The sequence below is a fragment of the Anomaloglossus baeobatrachus genome, chromosome 9 (assembly GCF_048569485.1).
Source record: "Anomaloglossus baeobatrachus isolate aAnoBae1 chromosome 9, aAnoBae1.hap1, whole genome shotgun sequence".
Lineage (NCBI taxonomy): Eukaryota > Metazoa > Chordata > Amphibia > Anura > Aromobatidae > Anomaloglossus > Anomaloglossus baeobatrachus.
Genome location: NC_134361.1, coordinates 118,034,840 through 118,055,087, shown reverse-complemented (window position 1 = coordinate 118,055,087; position 20,248 = coordinate 118,034,840).

Genomic DNA, 20,248 nt, shown 5'->3' with positions numbered 1-20,248 from the left:
TCTCTCTTCCCCCCCCCCTCTCTCTCTCTCTTCTCCCCCCTCTTCTCTCCCCCCTCGCTCTTCTCCCCCCCCCTCTCGCTCTTCTCCCCCCCCCTCGCTCTCTTCTCCCCCCCTCGCTCTCTTCTACCCCCCTCGCTCTCTTTCCTACCCCCCTCTCTCTCTCTTCTACCCCCTCTCTCTCTCTTCTCCCCCCTCTCTCTCTTCCCCCCCCCCGCTCTCTCTCTCTTCTCCCCCCCCGCTCGCTCTCTTTTCCTCGCTCTCTCCTGGCATGGTCAGTACAGAAATCTCTCCATCGTGGAGGGGTGAGAGGGAGTAATAAACATGGAGTCCCTACTGTGTCTGTGTATTTATTTCTAATAAAGTATTTTTCTCTGTGTGATGTCTTTTTTTTTTTCAAAAAACCCTTTGTTGGAGATTCTTAATGGCCAGGTTAAACTTGGCCTGACATTAAGAATCTCGGGCTTTATACAGCTGGTAAAACATAGCTGGTATTAACCCCTTATTACCCAGTGTGCCACCTGCCACCAGGGCCACTGGAAGAGTTGGATACAGCGCCTGAAGATGGCGCTTCTATGAAAGCGCCATTTCTGGGGTGGCTGCGGACTGCAATTCGCAGTGGGGTGCCCAGAAAGCTTGGGCACCCTTCACTGTGGATTCCAATCCCCAGCTGCCTAGTTGTACCCGGCTGGACACTAAAATTAGGCGAAGCTCACGTCATTTTTTTTTTAAATTATTTCATGAAATTCATGAAATAATTAAAAAAAAGGGCTTCTCTATATTTTTGGTTCCCAGCCGGGTACAACTAGGCAGCTGGGGGTTGGGGGCAGCCCGTAGCTGCCTGCTGTACCTGGCTAGCATAAAAAAATATGGCGAAGCCCACGTCATTTTCTTAAAACGTTTTCAGGGAAAAACCTTTATAAAAAAAAATGCTTCCCTGCATTTCTATTGCCAGTGAAAGTAACACCAAGCAGCGGGGGTTAGCAACCAGTAGCTGCTTTGGTTACCCTTAGCAATAGAAAATGCAGCGGGAGCCCACAAACAATGTGATTTTTTTGTTTTTTTATTTTTAATTAATTTTTTTTAAAAAAAATCGGCATGGGCTTCGCCCATCGAGCACCAGAGCATTTTACTGCTCATTCATCCCAAGTAATCAGATGACTCCAGTGTCGGCCGATTACTTGTTCTGTGTCCCCCTGCATCCATCGCAGCGTGTACGGGCTGTGAGGTCAGCAGAGTGGAGACAGTGACATGCTCTGCTCTGACACATAGTGTGCTGCATGTCACTATCTTTCTCCACTCTAGTACTTGTTGTGCAGGTGACCGGATGCTACATGTCACTAACTGTCTCCACTATGGGACTTGTTGTGCAGGTGAGAGTGTATACTGTTGGTACTTTGCAGCAGAAATCACAGAGTGGGGCAGTTAGTGACATGTATCATCCGGTCACCTGCACAACAAGTCCCAGAGTGGATACAGTGACATGCAGCACACTATGTGTCAGAGCAGAGCATGTCACCAACTTGCTCTGCTCTGTCACCTGCGGTGCTGCATGTCACGTTTTTGCCGCGATTTGGTGCCTTTTTTGCTGCGTTTTTGCTCACTGCGTTTTTAATCAGTGCACAATGCCATTAAAGATTGTTGATGAAAAAAAAAAAAGGTCTGATGTCATTTCCTTATTCAAAATGTTCATTGTATGCAGGCGAGCAGACAGCAGCTGCAGAACTACAAGGCTCAGCATCCTCCATTCACTAGTGTATGCAGGAGAGCAGACAGCAGCTGCAGAACTACAAGGCTCAGCATCCTGCATCCAGGACTGTATGCAGTTTTTTACCCAAAAAGAAAAAAATAATGACATGGGCTTCGCCATATTTTTGTATGCTAGCCGGGTACAGCAGGCAGGTACGGGCTGCCCCCAACCCCCAGCTGCCTATTTGTACCCGGCTGGGAACCAAAAATATAGAGAAGCCCTTTTTTTTTTAATTATTTCATGAATTTCATGAAATAATTTAAAAAAAAAATGACGTGAGCTTCGCCTAATTTTAGTGTCCAGCCGGGTACAACTAGGCAGCTGGGGATTGGAATCCACAGTGAAGAGTGCCCAAGCTTTCTGGGCACCCCCACTGCGAATTGCAGTCCGCAGCCACCCCAGAAAATGGCGCTTTCATAGAAGCGCCATCTTCTGGAGCTGTATCCAACTCTTCCAGCTGCCCTGATGCCGGGTGGCTAGCTAGGTAATAATAGAGTTAGGGCTAGCTGTATATTATCAGCTGGCCCTAAGCCCGAAATTCATGGTGTCACGCCAATATTAGACATGGCCACCATGAATTTCTAGTAATGATAAAAAAAAAAACAACACACAGAAAAATATTTTTATTAGAAATAAAACACAACACAATTAGTGACTCCATCTTTATTGAAATAAACCCCCCTCCGCAGTAATCCTGGGTCAGGGTCCTGCGCCGTCCAATCAGGATCCAATATCATCTGATCGGTTTGCTGGAAGGCAAAGCGATCAGATGATGTGTCAGGTTAAAGGACGTGAATCACATGACACATCAGCTGATTGTATAAAAGCCGACTATACAATCAGCTGAAGCATCAGTGCAAAAAAAATAAATAAATAAATAAATACTCACGTCTGTGCTGATTACTGGTAGCTCCTGCAGCGATCGGATGAGAGTCTGATCCTGTCCCATCACTGCAGGAGCTGCCGGTAATCAGCTGATGAAGTCCCCTGACGGCAGGATCAGCTGATAGCCGGCCGAGCGCGAAGAAGCCGGCGACACCACGAGAATCGATCAGCTGATGCGTCAGGTGACTGCATCAGGTGATCCACGGCCAGGTCCTGCAAGCTTCGTACGTGCCCCGGGGAGACTGCACACAGCCAGAGCGACGGGACCGGGACAGGGGCTGGAAGCAGGCATGGCACCGGGACCCTGCAGACAGGTGAGTATGACATACACACACACATACACACTGTATATATACACACACACTGTATATACGCACGCACACTGTATATACACATACACTGTATATACACACACACTGTATATACGCACACACACTTTCTTCCCCTGGCTGTGTAGAGCTGCTGCTGTCTGTATGATTGATCTCAGTGCACATCCACTGGGAAGAGGCAGGGAGCAGGGTTTGGGTGGGAGCAGAGGGGGTGTATTAGACACAATGGGTGTGTTAGATAAGCCAGACACCGCCCTAGAGCCACAAAGAATTCTGGGACTTGTAGGAACTGAACACAGGAAGTCGGAGGAGAGATTAACCCCATCAGAGCTGGAGCCAGCAATGACCGTGTGCTGCTAGTGCACAATAAAAGCTAATTTTGCTGAAAAAACATAATAGATGTGTTGAGGGGCACATATTAGCAAGATTTATCAGAAAAAAAAAAAATCGGTTTTGGTAACTGGACAACTTCTTTAAGTTAAGGAGGAGCCATCATTTCTGTCCAGGCCCATTTCATGAGTTTTATTTTTTTTTATAAATTTTGTGGAAGCTGAAAAGCAGCAATGTCTAACTTTCATCTGTTCATTTCATTGATTTTTTTATTTATTATTACTTTTGTCAGATTCAAGTTATTTCTATGACAATTGTGGGTATTTCTTTCATTGAACGAGGGGTACCAATAATTTTGATCATGTGTGTACCATTGAATGACTGCATATGCTAAATAATAAGAAATTAGACATATATGCAACAATTGATCCAGGGACAAGAGATCAATTAGAAGACTAGCTGATATGCAGTAGGATTATTCCGAATGAAGTGAATGTATTGGTAACACAGCATCACGTGGTTCAGGTACTCTTTATTCCTAAGATGATCTTTAATATAGTGGAATGATGGTGGTCCACTTTGCATCTCCTTTCTTTTTAACTCACTCTAGATCTTCATTATGTAGGTGTAAATCACATCATACTTACTGTGTACAGCCTGGCACAAAATTCCTCTTGATCCAGTGCCAACCTGTACAATTAAATACAATGACTTCATTTCTTGGCAGTCAGATGGAAAATCCCTATTGGTTGCTGAGTGAATGAGGTCACCCAGCAGTGAATGGAGCAGCTTTGCCCATGGTGTAGGTCAGCCTGTCTTTAGCTCAGATTGACTAAGTAAATAACAATTTGGGAAATCTGAAGGTTTCCTGTGGCAAAAGAGAAGGGCTATTCCTCCCACCCAGAACTGGCACAAAGAGGCCATTTATTTGTTGTCTATTTTAAGGGATCGAAAGGGGGCACTGTGTGAAGGGACTAATAAAAGGTCAAGCGATTCTAAGGCACAGCAGACATCTGGTGCCTGTCATCTCCTACAAAACAACAAAGACCACAAATGTGGATAAACCAGTAGGGACACCTGCCAAAGATGAGTACAACACACACATCCTGCCAAGAACACATAAAGGAGCCTCCTCTCCCTCTCATCTCCACTCTCCCTGTGATAACTGGGTCACTGTGTAAATGTACCGGGCGTTTATTGTGGTTAATGAGCCCCTTGGCAGTAAAATGCAGTTTATGTCTTTTCAAATCTGCTGAGTCTCATCCAAAAATTGCGTCCTTCTTCAATTCTAAGCAATTATATTTAGGAAATAGTCCTTTACTGTAAGTGCATAATCTGCATCGTGTAATTTGTATTTTTTTTTTATTTCTCACATTAGTGTCCAAATGATAAAACATGATTTGTATTTTTTTCAGTAGCACCTCCACAAATATTAATTTGTACTGACAGTTGCACCGACACGTAGTCAATCATGCAATGATGAAGGGCCAAGCTGGGAAAAGTGGAGAAACCTGGCATGCCCCTCACTTACTCAATGTGCTCAGGAACAGGGAGTAGCAGCAAAGCCAATAAACGCCACTTAATATTTTTTTTGTTTATGCATAATCCCATTTTGTTCAACTGGTAAAAAGTTCTTACTTTGTAAAATAGTAATCCGTCATGTCATGTGTTTCATCAGCCTGCATTCTGCTTTTTATTGTCTTCACTGTGGTTCATTGGCACTCATTTTCCATGTACACATCTGAAATCCATGTCATGGAAAAAAGAAGAATTTACATTTTTCAGTGCAGAAATGCAAACTGCAAATTCACAGCAAAACTCAATTTTTTTAGCCTTCAATTTCTGTGGTTAATTCCATTCAAATTATAATCTAATTTTTTTTAGCATGAAAATGAGCTATCTGAATTTACCTTATTACTTTATTCCCACAAACACATTATCTTTTATAAAGCATAGTAAACTGACACTTAATAATATAACATTCAAGTCAATCATAAAGATTCTTTCTTGTACATTTTTGTCTTTTTTCATCTCTATCTGCCTCTCTGTGCTTCCAGATTCACATAGGTAAATAGGTGATCCCATTATCTGCTAAAACAACATTTTTCATCAGCACACAGCTTCTCCACAGTGCTGCAGACCCTCTATTGTGTGCTCCTAACTAACCTCATGTCTCTGAATTAATGATGCAGAGCTGTGCTGGAAACTGAGTGACTGTTAAATGGGTAAAATAGCATAGGATTCCATCACAGCTCTGCAATATTGTGCGCAGATATTTGACAAATTATCTCGATAATCTATGTTTAGACTACGCTCAATTATCCTGTTCACTGTATAGTCCTGTACACTATTCTCCCTGCTTTTATCTTCTGCCCTCTACTTAGCTCTGTGCCTTGCTTTAAATCCTTGATCTGTTAGCTAGTTTCCAACAGAACTCAAGTGTCCTATTGTGACACCCCTGAACTAGTCAGGGTGTCACAGGGTACTGCACTCTTTATCTTTTGGTGCAGGACTCAACCCCCCATGGTTCTGAGATCCTAACTTTTGGTATTGCTCCATCAGCATGCAAATCCTACTCACACTTCCCACCACACCCTGTCAGGCACACCAGTGGGTGGTCTAGCTGGAAAAGGTCCACTCGCCTAGTGGTCAGACAGACTGGTGGGATGGGGGAAGTTAGAGAGAGGAATTGGAGAGCAAAGTTTAGGCAGATGAGTAGCAGCTCCCAAAGAGTGAGGAGCTGGGAGTTGGAACTCCCTGGGGACTTTTGGCTAGGTCGCGGATGGTGGTCTGGGACCGAAGGAGTCGGAGACGCGGTCGCAGGGTATTGGAGAAAAGTGCCAGGCTTAGTTTAGGAGAACGGGCAGCACCGGAGTACCAAGTAACCGAACTGGACCGAGCATGGCGGGGTCCTGGACCGTAGATCAAGGAGTAGCTTCACGCAACCTGATAATTAACCTGTGGAGGATAGTTTCTTTATGGACACTCCCCAAGAGCTCAGAGATCGAAGGCATCAACACAACAAGGGGGATAGGGCTTTCCAGCTTATGCGGCCCACTGAAATCCCAAGTGTCAGTCATCGAGAGCACAGCTTCACTACTTAACTGTGGGGAGAGGGACCCCGACAACTTAAAGCATTGGGGTCACAACGAACACCAAAAAACAGTGCATGGAGGCACGGTACAGATCACCAGCAATACCAAAGGAAGCGGACTCCCAGACGAGCTCCCCTGAAGTGGCAGCGGCACCCAGAGATTTGGTTTACCTTTGTGTCAGAGTCTGCTTTGTGGTTGCATCACTACCAACACTGCCTGAGTGAGTACGCTGTCCTCCTACGCTTCCAATCTGCACAACGCTCCCCTACGCCACCTCCACCAACTAAAGTCTGGGGCCTCCCCTACCCTGCAAGGAGGGAACAACATCTGGCTGCCCCACTCCATCTCCCCCTGGTACTCCTATCGGCAGCGGCGGTACTCCCCTTACCGCAAACCACGGGTGGCGTCACGAACTCTTATCCCCTGTAAATACCCCCTTTTCATTTGAAGAAGCCGCGAGTCCCCGGGTCCGGAGACCCTCGAGCCACAGCAACCCCCGAATCCGAGCGGTTTGACCGCTGCAGGGGTGGCACACCTCAAATTTCTGGCGTCACGAACAGGATTCAGACTGGGCCCAGTAACCTGGGTGACGTGCACCTTGAAAATACAAGCTGCGGTGTCAAAATTCCGTTCCTGCCATATTCCGCCATCTTTGGAGCCACAAACACCATCTTCCCGACCAAATGAGTGCGAAACTGAAGCTCCGCCCCTCGTCCAGAGAGCGCAGCCGGAAGCTGGAGAGCTGGCTGCCGAAAACCAAGGGGGCGGGACGGAATGTAGCAGCGGAAGTAGAGCAGGGACGCCAGGACTCTGCCTATAAAGTTCCTGGACACTGCAGAGGCAAGATGGCGGCAGCAAGGGACTGGTCAACGGAGTCCGCTGCTCCAGGGACCATGACCTGGATTGAACAAAAGACTGAGAAGCTCTCCAGGAGGATGCAGACACAGTTCCTCTACATCCTGGACCATTGGAGGGAAGAGATGAGGAGCCTGGCTATGGCGGTGTGGGCCCGTGAGATGGAGGTCCCGCGCGTGAAGCGGGTAAGCAGCTACCCAGTCCCGGTTGACACGGCCTACCGGGCCACGGGATCCGATCTGCCCCCGGCCACCTCAAGCATTCAGCTACCACCACCCTCGCCTTTGGCGGACGCCGAGCTGCTACCCGCAACACCGGTAGCGGAACCTCCAGTCCCAGTCTACAGAGCGGAGGCTGCAACGCCTCCAGGATCATCACCGGCCAGACCAGACCAGACCAGGCTGCGAGGCATCTAGTCCCAGCACTGGCCCGTCCAGACCCGGCCGCATCACCGGACCCGTACCTTGGTACGGAGCACCCGGACTCTGCAAGCCTGGCTGTGGAACAGACAGTTTCTGTACCCACCACAGAGGAGGCGGAGCCTGTGGAAATGCCAGCTCCACCGCCGCGCGGCCGCTCGACAGCTGCCGGGGACGCAGCAGCCCACTTGCAGCCGGTACCCGTTGGGGAGATGAAGCCCGACATCAGTGCCCATGATTAGGAAAGGCATTGGCGACGGCTGGTGCGGCTGCGTGCAGAACTGCTTGCTCAAGAGCGGCGCAGGATGAGGACCGCCGCTCACCGCAACAGAGAATAGGAGCATGCAGGTGAAAGTACCGTTTGGGTTCGGGGCCCGCAAGACCATGGCCCAATACAGCGTTGCAACCTGGAGGGGATGCTGGTGCCGGCTGTCCCCGATTGTCTACTGCAGTAATGGTAGCAGAATCCGGCTACCCAATGTATAAAGTTAAGGTTTAAGTTTCTATGCTGCTAATGTTGATGTGCAATGTAGAAAATGTTGATTGATTCCCAATGTTTGAAAAATAATACCAATTACCCGAGTACCTCATCTAATTTACAGTTTGCGCCTAGTGCATAGACCCTGTTTTATCTTGTTGCTAATTAATATGGACCATGGCTGCGGGACTGGACGCAGCCAGCACGAACGTATGCTATTGTATATAGTTGCGCCTCGTGCGCCCACCAGAGTCGTCTTTTACACCTCCAGGACTTCAACGCCTTCACAAGGAACCGGGGGATACAGGTTGTTTGGGTAGCAGGTTGAAGGAAGAGGGACAATGGGAATGGACTGTTGCAGGAAGGGGCTGCAGCAGAGTAGGCTGAGCCACCGGCTACCGCTACAACCGGTAGCATTCCCATGGTTCTTATAAAATGTGAACTCTGAGAGTTTGTTATGCAACATTTAAGTGATGTGCCTCCCCTGTCTGGGATGAGAAATTGTTAAATTAAAAATGTTACCTTTTTTTTCTCTTTCAGTTAAAACAAAAATAAACCTCTGCGTGTCCTGTAGCTCGGGGACGAGCTACATTTAACCAAGGGGGAATGTGATGCCCCTGAACTAGTCAGGGTGGATTATATATGCAAATCAGGACAGATTTAAAAAATTAGTTATATTGGCACAAATTAATAACTATACTTTATATATATATTTATAAGACCATGTTGAGTTTTAGGAAATAACCCTTTAAGGAAGCTGTCTAGGTTATGGTCCTTCTTTGTTTTTAATTCATTCTACTAAACTTTAGTATTGTACTAGGGTCAGGCAAAATAAAGTACAGGGAAAAAGGTGTAGTAAAATGTTATGTTATTGGAACTCATTTATTTTAATATATTGGTAGCATATAGTTTCCTTTCTATAGAATACCCTAAATCATCATTGACCATTGGCCAAAGTTCCTATGACGTATAAAATAAGACTTCCACTAAAAAGCACACAATGCTGGTGCATGGTGAACTACATTGTGTTACAGATGTCTATTACATCCAACTGAGAATACTTACATATGGATTATATCCTTTATAATGGGAAAAATAGGAATCCTCTGAAAATAGAACATTGTGGCTTTAGTTCCATATTGAAGAACTGAATTCTATTATTTCAGTTCCTTAGTAGCAAAGATCCATCCACCTTGCAGACACTTTAGTACATTGTCTGCAACTAACAATTATAAGTATGTTACAAGACTCACGCTCTCTACCTGCAGCAGCAGTTTGTTTAGAGCAGTCCGACATACGGTATTCTAACATAGGCAGAAGAATCGTGTTTCTGAATTACTAAACCCATTATTAGATTATATTTCCAGAATGACATTTGTTGCTTCCCACCCAAGGTTTCTTCCTCAGGGCGCTTTAAATAATCCCAATTGTTATTTCACCTTTTTAGTCATGTGATTCCATTACTAATACTGAAAAAATACATCACCTTATCCTGCAAATCCTGTTTATCTCCATATGTGACATACCGTGTTGGCAAGAGTATAATAATTGTATGATCCCTTAATGGTGTAAATGTCTGCAGAAAATATTTATTGCTGTGCAGATCATGTGTAAGCATGTATCAGCCCAATTATTTTACAGAAATGGGGATTTTCTTTATAATGAGTTGTCTTACACAGCGCTATAAGACAAGTCTCTCCTAATCTGTGTTAAGTTAATATAAGGGAGGAACACTCCAATATGAAAATCACTATTGTTCCTAAAGTTTCCTAAAGGCCCCATTCATGTACCAGCCAGAAAATAACATTTTTTACAGCTCTAAATATCACATGTAAGTGACAGAGTTGTGTCTAAAGCTGGTGTCACACATAACGACGACGACAACGACGTCGCTGCTACGTCACCATTTTCTGTGACGTTGCAGCGACGTCCCGTCGCTGTCGCTGTGTGTGACATCCAGCAACGACCTGGCCCCTGCTGTGAGGTCGCCGGTCGTTGCTGAATGTCCAGCTTCATTTTTTGGTCGTCACTCTCCCGCTGTGACACACACATCGCTGTGTGTGACAGCGAGAGAGCGACGAAATGAAGCGATCAGGAGCCGGCACTGGCAGCTGCGGTAAGCTGTAACCAGCGTAAACATCAGGTAACCAAGGGAAGACCTTTCCCTGGTTACCCGATGTTTACGCTGGTTACCAGCCTCCGCTCTTGCTGCCAGCGCCGGCTCCTGCACTGTGACATGTGGCTGCAGTATGCATCGGGTAATTAACCCGATGTATACTGTAGCAAGGAGAGCAAGGAGCCAGGCATAAGCAGTGTGCGCGGCTCCCTGCTCTCTGCACTGACATGTAGCTGCAGCACACATCGGGTTAATTAACCCGATGTGTACTGTACCTAGGAGAGCAAGGAGCCAGCGCTAAGCGCGGCTCCCTGCTCTCTGCACGTGTAGCACAGCGACGTTATGATCGCTGCTTCTGCTGTGTTTGACAGCTAAGCAGCGATCATAACAGCGACTTATAAGGTCGCTGGTACGTCACCGAAAATGGTGACGTAACAGCGACGTCGTTGTCGCTGTTGCTTAGTGTGACACCAGCTATCACCACCAGGATATCAACAGATACATTATGTCAATTAGTGGGGGCCAAATAGCAGGCTGTGATCTTAGGTCAAAGAAGGATATAATCAGCTCACCTTTCCAGCAAGGGCAAGGGATCGCAAATCCTCAGCAAAAGATATCCAAAATTAACTTCAGACCCAGAATGTCTATGAAATGTAAAACGTTTGTATCTGTCACGATGTGACTGTAGGAAAGCAAGGGACAGATGCTACTATGTTGTCCCTCACGCTAGGGTTCCCTACGTTATCCTTAAGATCCGTAAGAGCAGCAAGGTAGCAACAAATAGCAACAAGGGTTAACACCACAACCGTAAACAGCAATAGTAATACAAACACCAGTTAGACTGGATTACAACACCTCACTAGACCAGCTAAGATAAGCTATAGCTGGCATAGAAGGAAGGATCTAGCCAGCATGTATAGAAGGGGAGCAGATGTGATTGGCTCCCTCACAACATGTCATCAAAGGTCATCAAAGGAGACTCACAAGCAGACCAGCAGAGATTAACTCTTGCTAACCTGCCTATGAACTACCAATCTGTTGGTCAACGCTCGAGTCATTGTGCTCTGATTACAGGCAATAGAGAAATTATCAGGCAGAATGTCAGAATATGTTGTCTGAACAGATCCTGATGCTGCCATGACAGCCAGAAATGTTTTTGAAAACCTCCGTGTGACAGTATCCCTCCCTCAAAGAGGGGTCTCAGAACCCTGTGCTCAGAATAGATATCAGCGGCTGGTACCCAAGTGCTAACCTCAGAACCATAGCCTTGCCAATGGGCCAAATATTGCAATGAACGGTGAATAAAACGAGAATCAACAATCTTGGACATCTGGAATTCTAATGACCCATCAACTAAGACCAGAGGTGGAGGTAAAGGAAGAGGTGTTCCTGAAGCCACATATTTTTTAACAGATCTGTGAAATACATTATGGATTTTGAAAGACGCAGGTTATGCAAGATGGAAGCAACAGGCTTAATGACCGCTGTAATTTTGTACAGACCAATAAACTGGGGCCTTAACTTCAATTAAGGTATTTTAAGTTTCACGTTTTTGGTAGACAACCACACCAGATCACCCATACACAGGTCTGGACCAGACACACATCTACAGTCAGCTGTACGTTTATATTTAGAACCCATATCACGCAAATGCTGCTGAACCTTCTACCATGTAGACGATAATGAAGGGACAAATAGGTCCTTCCAAGGTACCCCTGATAAGTGCTCCTCCTGAAACGTACAGAACTGGGGATGCCAGTCAAAGACAAAAAAGGTGATATCCCAGAAGATTCATGACAATTTATGGCAAATTCGCTGAGAGAAAGGAAACAGGACCACTTTTCCTAATTATCAGATGTAAAACAAAGTAAATACTGCTCCAAATTCTGATTTACAAGCTCTCCAAAATTTGGCAATAAATTGAGTTCCTCTATCAGTGAGAATATTAGAGGAAACTCCGTGGAGTCTGACAATCTTCCGTACAAACACCTGGGCGTCTTGGCATTAAGTAAAGATGGTAAGGCGATAAAATGTGTAATTTTTCAAAACCTATCAACACCACTAAAATGACCGTATTACCGTATAACTCTGTTATAAAATCCATAGATTTGGTTGGCTGGGAACACTCAAAGGCTGTAAACATCAGGAAGGACAAGCGTGAGATGCCTTAGGACATACACAGGTGGCACACACAGATATATAAGCGACCACATCCCTCCAGATCCTGGGCCACCAAAAGCGAAGCAATAATAGATCAAGAACACCTTTAACCCCAGGGTGACAAGCCAGAACAGAATCATGATGCTTTCTGAAGACCTTAACCCCTTCAGCCCCGGGGCACTTTCCGTTTTTGCGTTTTTGTTTTTTGCTCCCCTTCTTCCGAGAGCCGTAACTTTTTTATTTTTCTGTCAATCTTGTCATATGAGGGCTTGTTTTTTGCGGGACAAGTTTTACTTTTAAATGAAACCATAAGTTTTACCATATGGTGTACTGGAAAGCAGCAAAATAATTCCAAGTGTGGAAAAATTGCAAAAAAAGTGTGATGGCACAATAGTTTTTGGGATGTTTTATTCACGGTGTTCACTATATGGTAAAACTGATGTGTGGGTATGATGCCTGAGGTTGGTGCGAGTTTGTAGACACCAAACATGTATAGGTTTACTTGTATCTAAGGGGTTAAAAAAATTCACAAGCTTGTCCAATAAAAGTGGCGTACGTTTTGCGCCATTTTCCGAAACCTGTGGCGTTCTCATTTTTTGGGATCTATGGCTCAGTGATGGCTTATTTTTTGCATCTCGAGCTGATGTTTCTAATGGTAGCATTTTTGCGCAGATGCTATGTTTTGATTGCCTGTTATTGCATTTTGCGTAAAACTTGCGGTGACCAAAAAACGTAATTTTGACGTTTGGATTTTTTTTGCCGCTACGCCGTTTACCAATCAGATTAATTGATTTTATATTTTGATAGATCGGGCATTTCTGAACACGGCGATACCAAATATGTGTATATTTATTTTTTTTTTAACCCTTTAATTTTCAATGGGGGGAAAGAGGGTGATTTGAACTTTTAGTTTTTTTTTTGTTTTTTTTTTTAAACTTTTTTTTAACTTTTTTTATTTTATTTTACTAGTCCCCCTAGGGGGCTATAGTGATCAGCAATCCGATCGCTGATCTCTATCTGCTGATCACAGCTATACAGCTGTAAACAGCAGAAATAGTCACTTTCTTTTTCCCTCTGCTCCCGGCCGAGGAAAAACGAAAGTGAAACTTCGTAGCTGCAGGCGTCATCACATGACCCTGTGCTACGATGGCAACCACCGAACGTCACGTGATCACTCACGTGACTTCCGGTGGGGGCGGCGGTAAGTAAAAACATGGCCGCGCGCATATAGATCTCGCTGCCAGACTTTGACAGCGAGATCTAAGGGGTTAATGTTACGGGTGGAATGCGATTCCACTCGTAACATGCAGGCACACATGTCAGCTGTTGAAAACAGCTGATATGTGTCCTGATCCACGCCGCCTGCCCACGGCAGGGGGCGGGGCTTAACGGGACACGCTCCATGACGGAAATATCCGTCCATGGTCGTGAAGGGGTTAAGACGAAGATTCAGAGGATCAAACAACTTGCTCAACGGAACCCTAGATGGAGCATCACATTGAGCCTCCGTGAATTCAGATCCAAAATCTGTACTGAGCGCTGACACCAATACTCCCTTCTGAAGAATGGGGACAGGTTCCTCACATGGGAAACTCCTAGACAAAGCATTCATACGCCCTTCGCAATGATTAACCTGCCCAATTCCAGCCTTGCTGAAGCATCCCCAGATCATCACCGATCCTCTACCAAATTTCACAGTGGGTGCAAGACACTGTGGCTTTTATGCCTCTCCAGGTCTCCTTATAACCATTAGATGACCAGGTGTTGGGCAAAGCTGAGAATTAGGTAAAGAAAATTCAACAAACATCTTTACAAAGGACATATGAATCAAGCCGCAAACAAGGTTATCCTGGAAAAACAGTTGCTTCCGTCTGCTCAGCCAACGTTCCCCCGACTCTGAGGACTGTTTTTTCCAGCAGGACAATGCGCTATGCTACATAGCTAGGTCAATCAATGTGTGGATGAAGGACCACCACATCAAAACCCTGTCATGGCCATCCCAATCTCCAGACCTGAACCCCATTGGAAACCTCTGGAAAGTAATCAAGAGAAAGTCACAAACCATCAAACAAAGAAGAACTGCTTAATTTTTTGCTCCAGGAGTGGCATAAGGTCACCCAAAAGCAGTGTGAAAGACTGGTGGAACGCCTACCAAAACGCATGAAAACAGTGATTAGAAATCATGGTTATTCCACAAAATATTGTTTTCTGAACTCTTCCTGAGTTAAAACATTAGTATTGTTGTTTCTCAATGTTTATGGACTTGTTTTCTTTGCATTATTTGAGGTATGAAAGCAATGCTTTTTTGTTATTTTGACCATTTCTCATTTTCATAAAATAAATACAACATTTTTTGCTTGGAAATTCGGAGACGTGTTGTCAGTAGTTCATAAAATAAAAGAACAATTTACATTTTATTCAAAAATATACCTATAAGAGGAAAATCAGAAAAACTGAAAATTTGGATATGGTCTCTTAATTTTTGCCAGAGTTGTATATACTGTATATACAGTATATATACAGTATATAGCCAGCAGCCTCTATGATAAATATATATGTACATTATATAAGGAATATTTTCAACCAGCAGATAGCATTTGATGGAAACTATTAATGTGTGATTAGTGAGGATGTAGTGTAGAAGTGGAGTTTTTCCAAGAGAGATGGTGAGAATGGGGAAGGTTTGAGGGGTGGAGGTGGAGCTGGGGTGGACCCTCTGCGGAGTTTGGGGGGGGGGCCAAAAGTTTTGCCAGTATTGGACCCTTAAATTCTTGGTGGCAGCCCTGATCAGGGTAATACTTTTGGGGTTGATGTCAGCTGTGAACTGACATTTGGCATCAAGCCCAAAGATTAATAATGGATAGGCATCTTTCAGATACCCCCATTATTAACCTGGAAAGTATAGAAATAAAAAAAACACACACAGGGAAAAATAGTTTATATGATTAGACTCCCCCACATTCCCTCATTCACCAATTTATTGAATAAAAAAATACTCGAAGCTCTGACTTAACACTAGAACTACTGGACTCGTGACACCTATATAGAAATACATGGTGCAAAGTAGTCAAAATGACTACCTCAGTAGTTTTAGTGTTAAAGGAGTTGTCCGACATAAACTCAAAAATTTTTGTTAAGCTAATCTGTGCTGTATTGTCATATAAAACACACCTACATTGTTATTTTTTGTTTTCTAACTTTTGTTGCTCTTGAATTATCCCTTTATTCTCTGCAGCTCTTTGTTTACATTAAGCTCCAGAAAACATGACCACTTCCTGTGCTAAACCTCCCCGTCAGAGCTGGCACCGCTCGACCTCAGTGTCCAGCCCCACCCCAGCATCCAGCCCCGCCCTCTGCCCGCCCACTGCACACACATTCCCTGTCAGTATTCTGCCCAGCACTGACCTGTTATCACTACAGCATTGGAAATAACAGCCCCACATCGGGCTCTGCACCCCACACCACATCGGGCTCTGCACCCCACACACACATATGGATCTGCACCCCACACCACATCGGCCTCTGCACCGCACACACACATATGGCTCTGCACCACACACACACATATGGCTCTGCATCACACACACATCGGACTCTGCACCGCACACACACATATGGCTCTGCACCGCACACACACATGACTCTGCACACCACACACACATATGGCTCTACATCACACACACATCGGACTCTGCACCACTTACACACATATGGCTCTGCACCGCACACACACATATGGCTCTGCATCAGACACACATCGGGCTCTGCACCGCACACACACATATGGCTCTGCACCGCACACACACATCGGAGTCTGCACCGCACACACATATGGCTCTGCATCACACACACATTGGACTCTGCACTGCACACACACATGGCTCTGCACCGCACGCACACATTGGACTCTGCACCGCACACACACATCGGACTCTACACCGCACACACATCGGGCTCTGCACCGCACACACACAATTGGCTCTGCATCAGACACACATCGGACTCTGCACCGCACACACACATATGGCTCTACACCGCACACACACATATGGCTCTGCACTGCACACACACATGACTCTGCACACCACAAACACACACATATGGCTCTGCATCACACACACATTGGACTCTGTACCGCACACACACATATGGCTCTGCACCGCACACACACACATATGGCTCTGCACCGCACACACATTGGACTCTGCACTGCCCATGTGACACCCTGGACTAGCCAGGTAGTCCCAGACATAACAATATACACACCCCCTCCCCTGGATAGTTACACCAGTCAACCAAAAGCCCTTGTTGCCTCCCTCTAGGGGCTGATGTCCACACCAGGTGGGGTGGAGGCAGGCGGTTGGCCCCACCCACCGAGGAGTTCAGTGTTGGAGGCGGGTAAAGCAGTGAGTTTAGTGTTGGAGGCGAAAGTGAGAGGAGTAAAACTGCAAATGTCTGGGTAGGAGCCAAGGCACTGACAGCAAGGTTGGCAGACGGTGGTGGCCGTCTGCAGGAGTTAACGGATCTCTGCAGAACCGTAGGACCAGGGTTGGGCGGTGGCCCACCGGTACCGAACCGGGGAGCAGAGTGAAGTTAAGCACACAGGCAAGGCCATCGGACCCCGACTAGGCTTGGAGCCACCGACAACGGTCAAATCCGAGAGTGACTGGAACCCCAGGGGTTTCCTAACTCCCAAGTCCCGCCAGAATGCAACAGTCCACACCGTGAGGATATACAGCCACCGCCACAGGCTAGAGATCCAAGGGCCAGCGCCTGTTTGGCAAAAGGGCTCCTACGGTACCTATACGCTGGGGAGCGGACTACCGTTGGGAAACCATCAGAGTTGACACATTCTACACAGGTACAGGGAAAGATAGCCATTATCTCCTGTCCGGGGACAGCAAAGACACTGCAGCCAGCTGCGGGACCCGTCCATCCGGCCGTTTGGTTTACCAGAGACTTTGTGACTTTCTGTCTGAGTTAGTACAAAAGTGCCATCCGGCACCACGCCGCGCTGCCCCTGCAACCCTGCATCCCAGCTATCCAGCCTCCCCGCATCACCACCGGGCCCCGGGAACACCAACCCCTACCCACGGAGGGGGACAACATCCTAGCTACTCCCTACCATCGCTCCTGGGATCCCCGTCACCAGCAGCGGTGGTGCCATCATCACTACGTCCCGTGGGTCGCGTCACGAACTATCTCCCCAAACAAATCATCCCTTTTCACTCACGGGTGAGGAGCGCTGCTCGAGTCCCCGGGTCCGGCCCACTGCTCGAGCCACCGAGCAGCAGCAGCAGAAGCCCCGGACCCGAGTGTGGCGAGCGCGTCCCTCTGCCCGCAACACACACACATATGGCTCTGCACCGCACACACACATATGGCTCTGCACCGCACACACATCGGGCTCTGCACCGCACACACATCAGGTTCTGCACCGCACACACACATATGGCTCTGCATCAGACACACATCGGACTCTGCACCGCACACACACATATGGCTCTGCACCGCACACACACATGACTCTGCACACCACACACACATATGGCTCTGCACCGCACACACACATATGGCTCTGCACCGCACACACACATATGGCTCTACATCACACACACATTGGACTCTGCACCGCACACACACATATGGCTCTGCACCGCACACACACATCGGACTCTGCACCGCACACACATCGGGCTCTGCACCGCACACACATATGGCTCTGCACCGCACACACACATGACTCTGTACAAGAAAAGCCACAGCCACTCCATAATTTACCAGGAAATTATGTAACAATATAGTAAACCAAAGTGATCATAATGCCTGAATGGAGACTAGGACAAGTCGTTTAAATTAGAAAATAAACAAGAGAAATTACGACCAGAGTCCAGGGTACAAAAGGTGAAAAAACTTTATTAGTAAATAGGTGCAGGGCGGCACAAACAAGTGTGGACATAGGCAGTGGTCTTCAGCGGACTACTGACAAATCATAAATGATAATTACTAATATTGGTAGCGGTTACATATAAACCGGTGTACCTATATATGTAGTCAGATAATCAATAGTCCACCAGGAAAGCTGCATGATTTACACTAAAATATGAATGGGTCATAAACCAAAAACAACCTCCTCAAAGAACCATGGCAATCACATGGAGTATATGTTACGTTAATACATAACAAACAAAGTTTGCACAAGGTTAGTGGAGAATTATGGAAGAGACCCCAGCCTCCAATAATCAGGGAGACAATGGCAAATGCAGTTTTACCTGGAGAGTATAGAGAGACCAATTGAGCCTGCGTCCAACCCGACGGCCGTTTCGGCTGTGAAGCCTTCGTCAGGGGGCGTGGCAACGTGAGGGGAAATGGGAGTTAAAAAGGGGGCGTCCGCCAATCAGGGTGAATAGAAGAATTGGCGTCTCCAAGTTGCGCGCGTTGTCCAGGGCAACCAGGGACGCTTGACGCGCCCCGCACCGCTCCCTGTCCGACACTTCCGGTCACATGACTACCATGTGTGCGCATCACATGGCAGTCACGAGAGCGGACGTCACGCAGGGTGATGCGGCGCCGCAACAATGTCACGGCGCCCATGGCACACATGCGCAGACATATCTCTGACAGCCGGAGCAAGAGGATATTAGAGGATAAGGATAGTATATGGCCACAATGTAATACCATGGGCTATATCGTAGTTACCCACACAGGGAGTAAATACACAAATGAATATGGATATAGTCACATAAATATTATATCATATATAAAAATGTTCGGCATTATTTAAAGGTCATAGTATAAGACATACCTGATTCCAAAATATAAAATAATATGTGATAGAATAACAGTTAATCCGCCAAACATTGGAATATTACTACCAGGTGCCAAACAATGATAACATGTGAGTGCATATGTATGCACCCACAGCCCACCAACGCACTGACACATGTGCACACACCACCATGCATGCACACGCACTCACACTCACACATGCACTCACGCACACGTGCATGTGCACTGCTCATGTATACACCACACACAGACATACACACACTTGTATACACACTCACATACACACTCACACACACAACACACATGAAAACCTAAACCACATACACACACATACACCCATCATACATACGTGCTGGTATGTGCACATGCACATGTGCGCACAGACCATGCACACAATATGCACTTAACATGAGCTAATGCTCGTGTGTCAATGTAAGATTAACACACATAGTCACGTCTGTATGTTGGCCCTAGCCACCTAGACCCATACGTGCACATACAGGTGTGTGTACATCCACCTACCAACCTACAACGTGCTGGTATGTGCACATACACATGTGCGCACAGACCATGCACACAATATGCACTTAACATGAGCTAATGCTCGTGTGTCAATATAAGATAAACACACATAGTCACGTCTGTATGCTGGCCCAAGCCACCTAGACACATACGTGCACATACAGGTGTGTGTACATACACCTACCAACCTACAACGAGCACAATCACACACGTGTGTGCGCCGGTCATGCAAACATGTAACCGCACCAACATACACCGGACACCAAGGTTACAACAAGGAGAAAGCCCCCTCAGAAAAAGAAACCACGACCATCACAAAAATGAGGAATAAGAGATGTTTTCGTTTAAACCCATGGGATGAAGAGTTTTGAGAGTCCAAATCCATCTGGCCTCCATCCTGGCCAGTCTCTGACTAATCTTGCCGCCACGGATGTTAGAATCAAGGTGATCAATACCCCTGACTCGTAACAACGCTGGATTGGACTGATGATATTGTCTAAAGTGACGTGGGATAGTTTTTAAA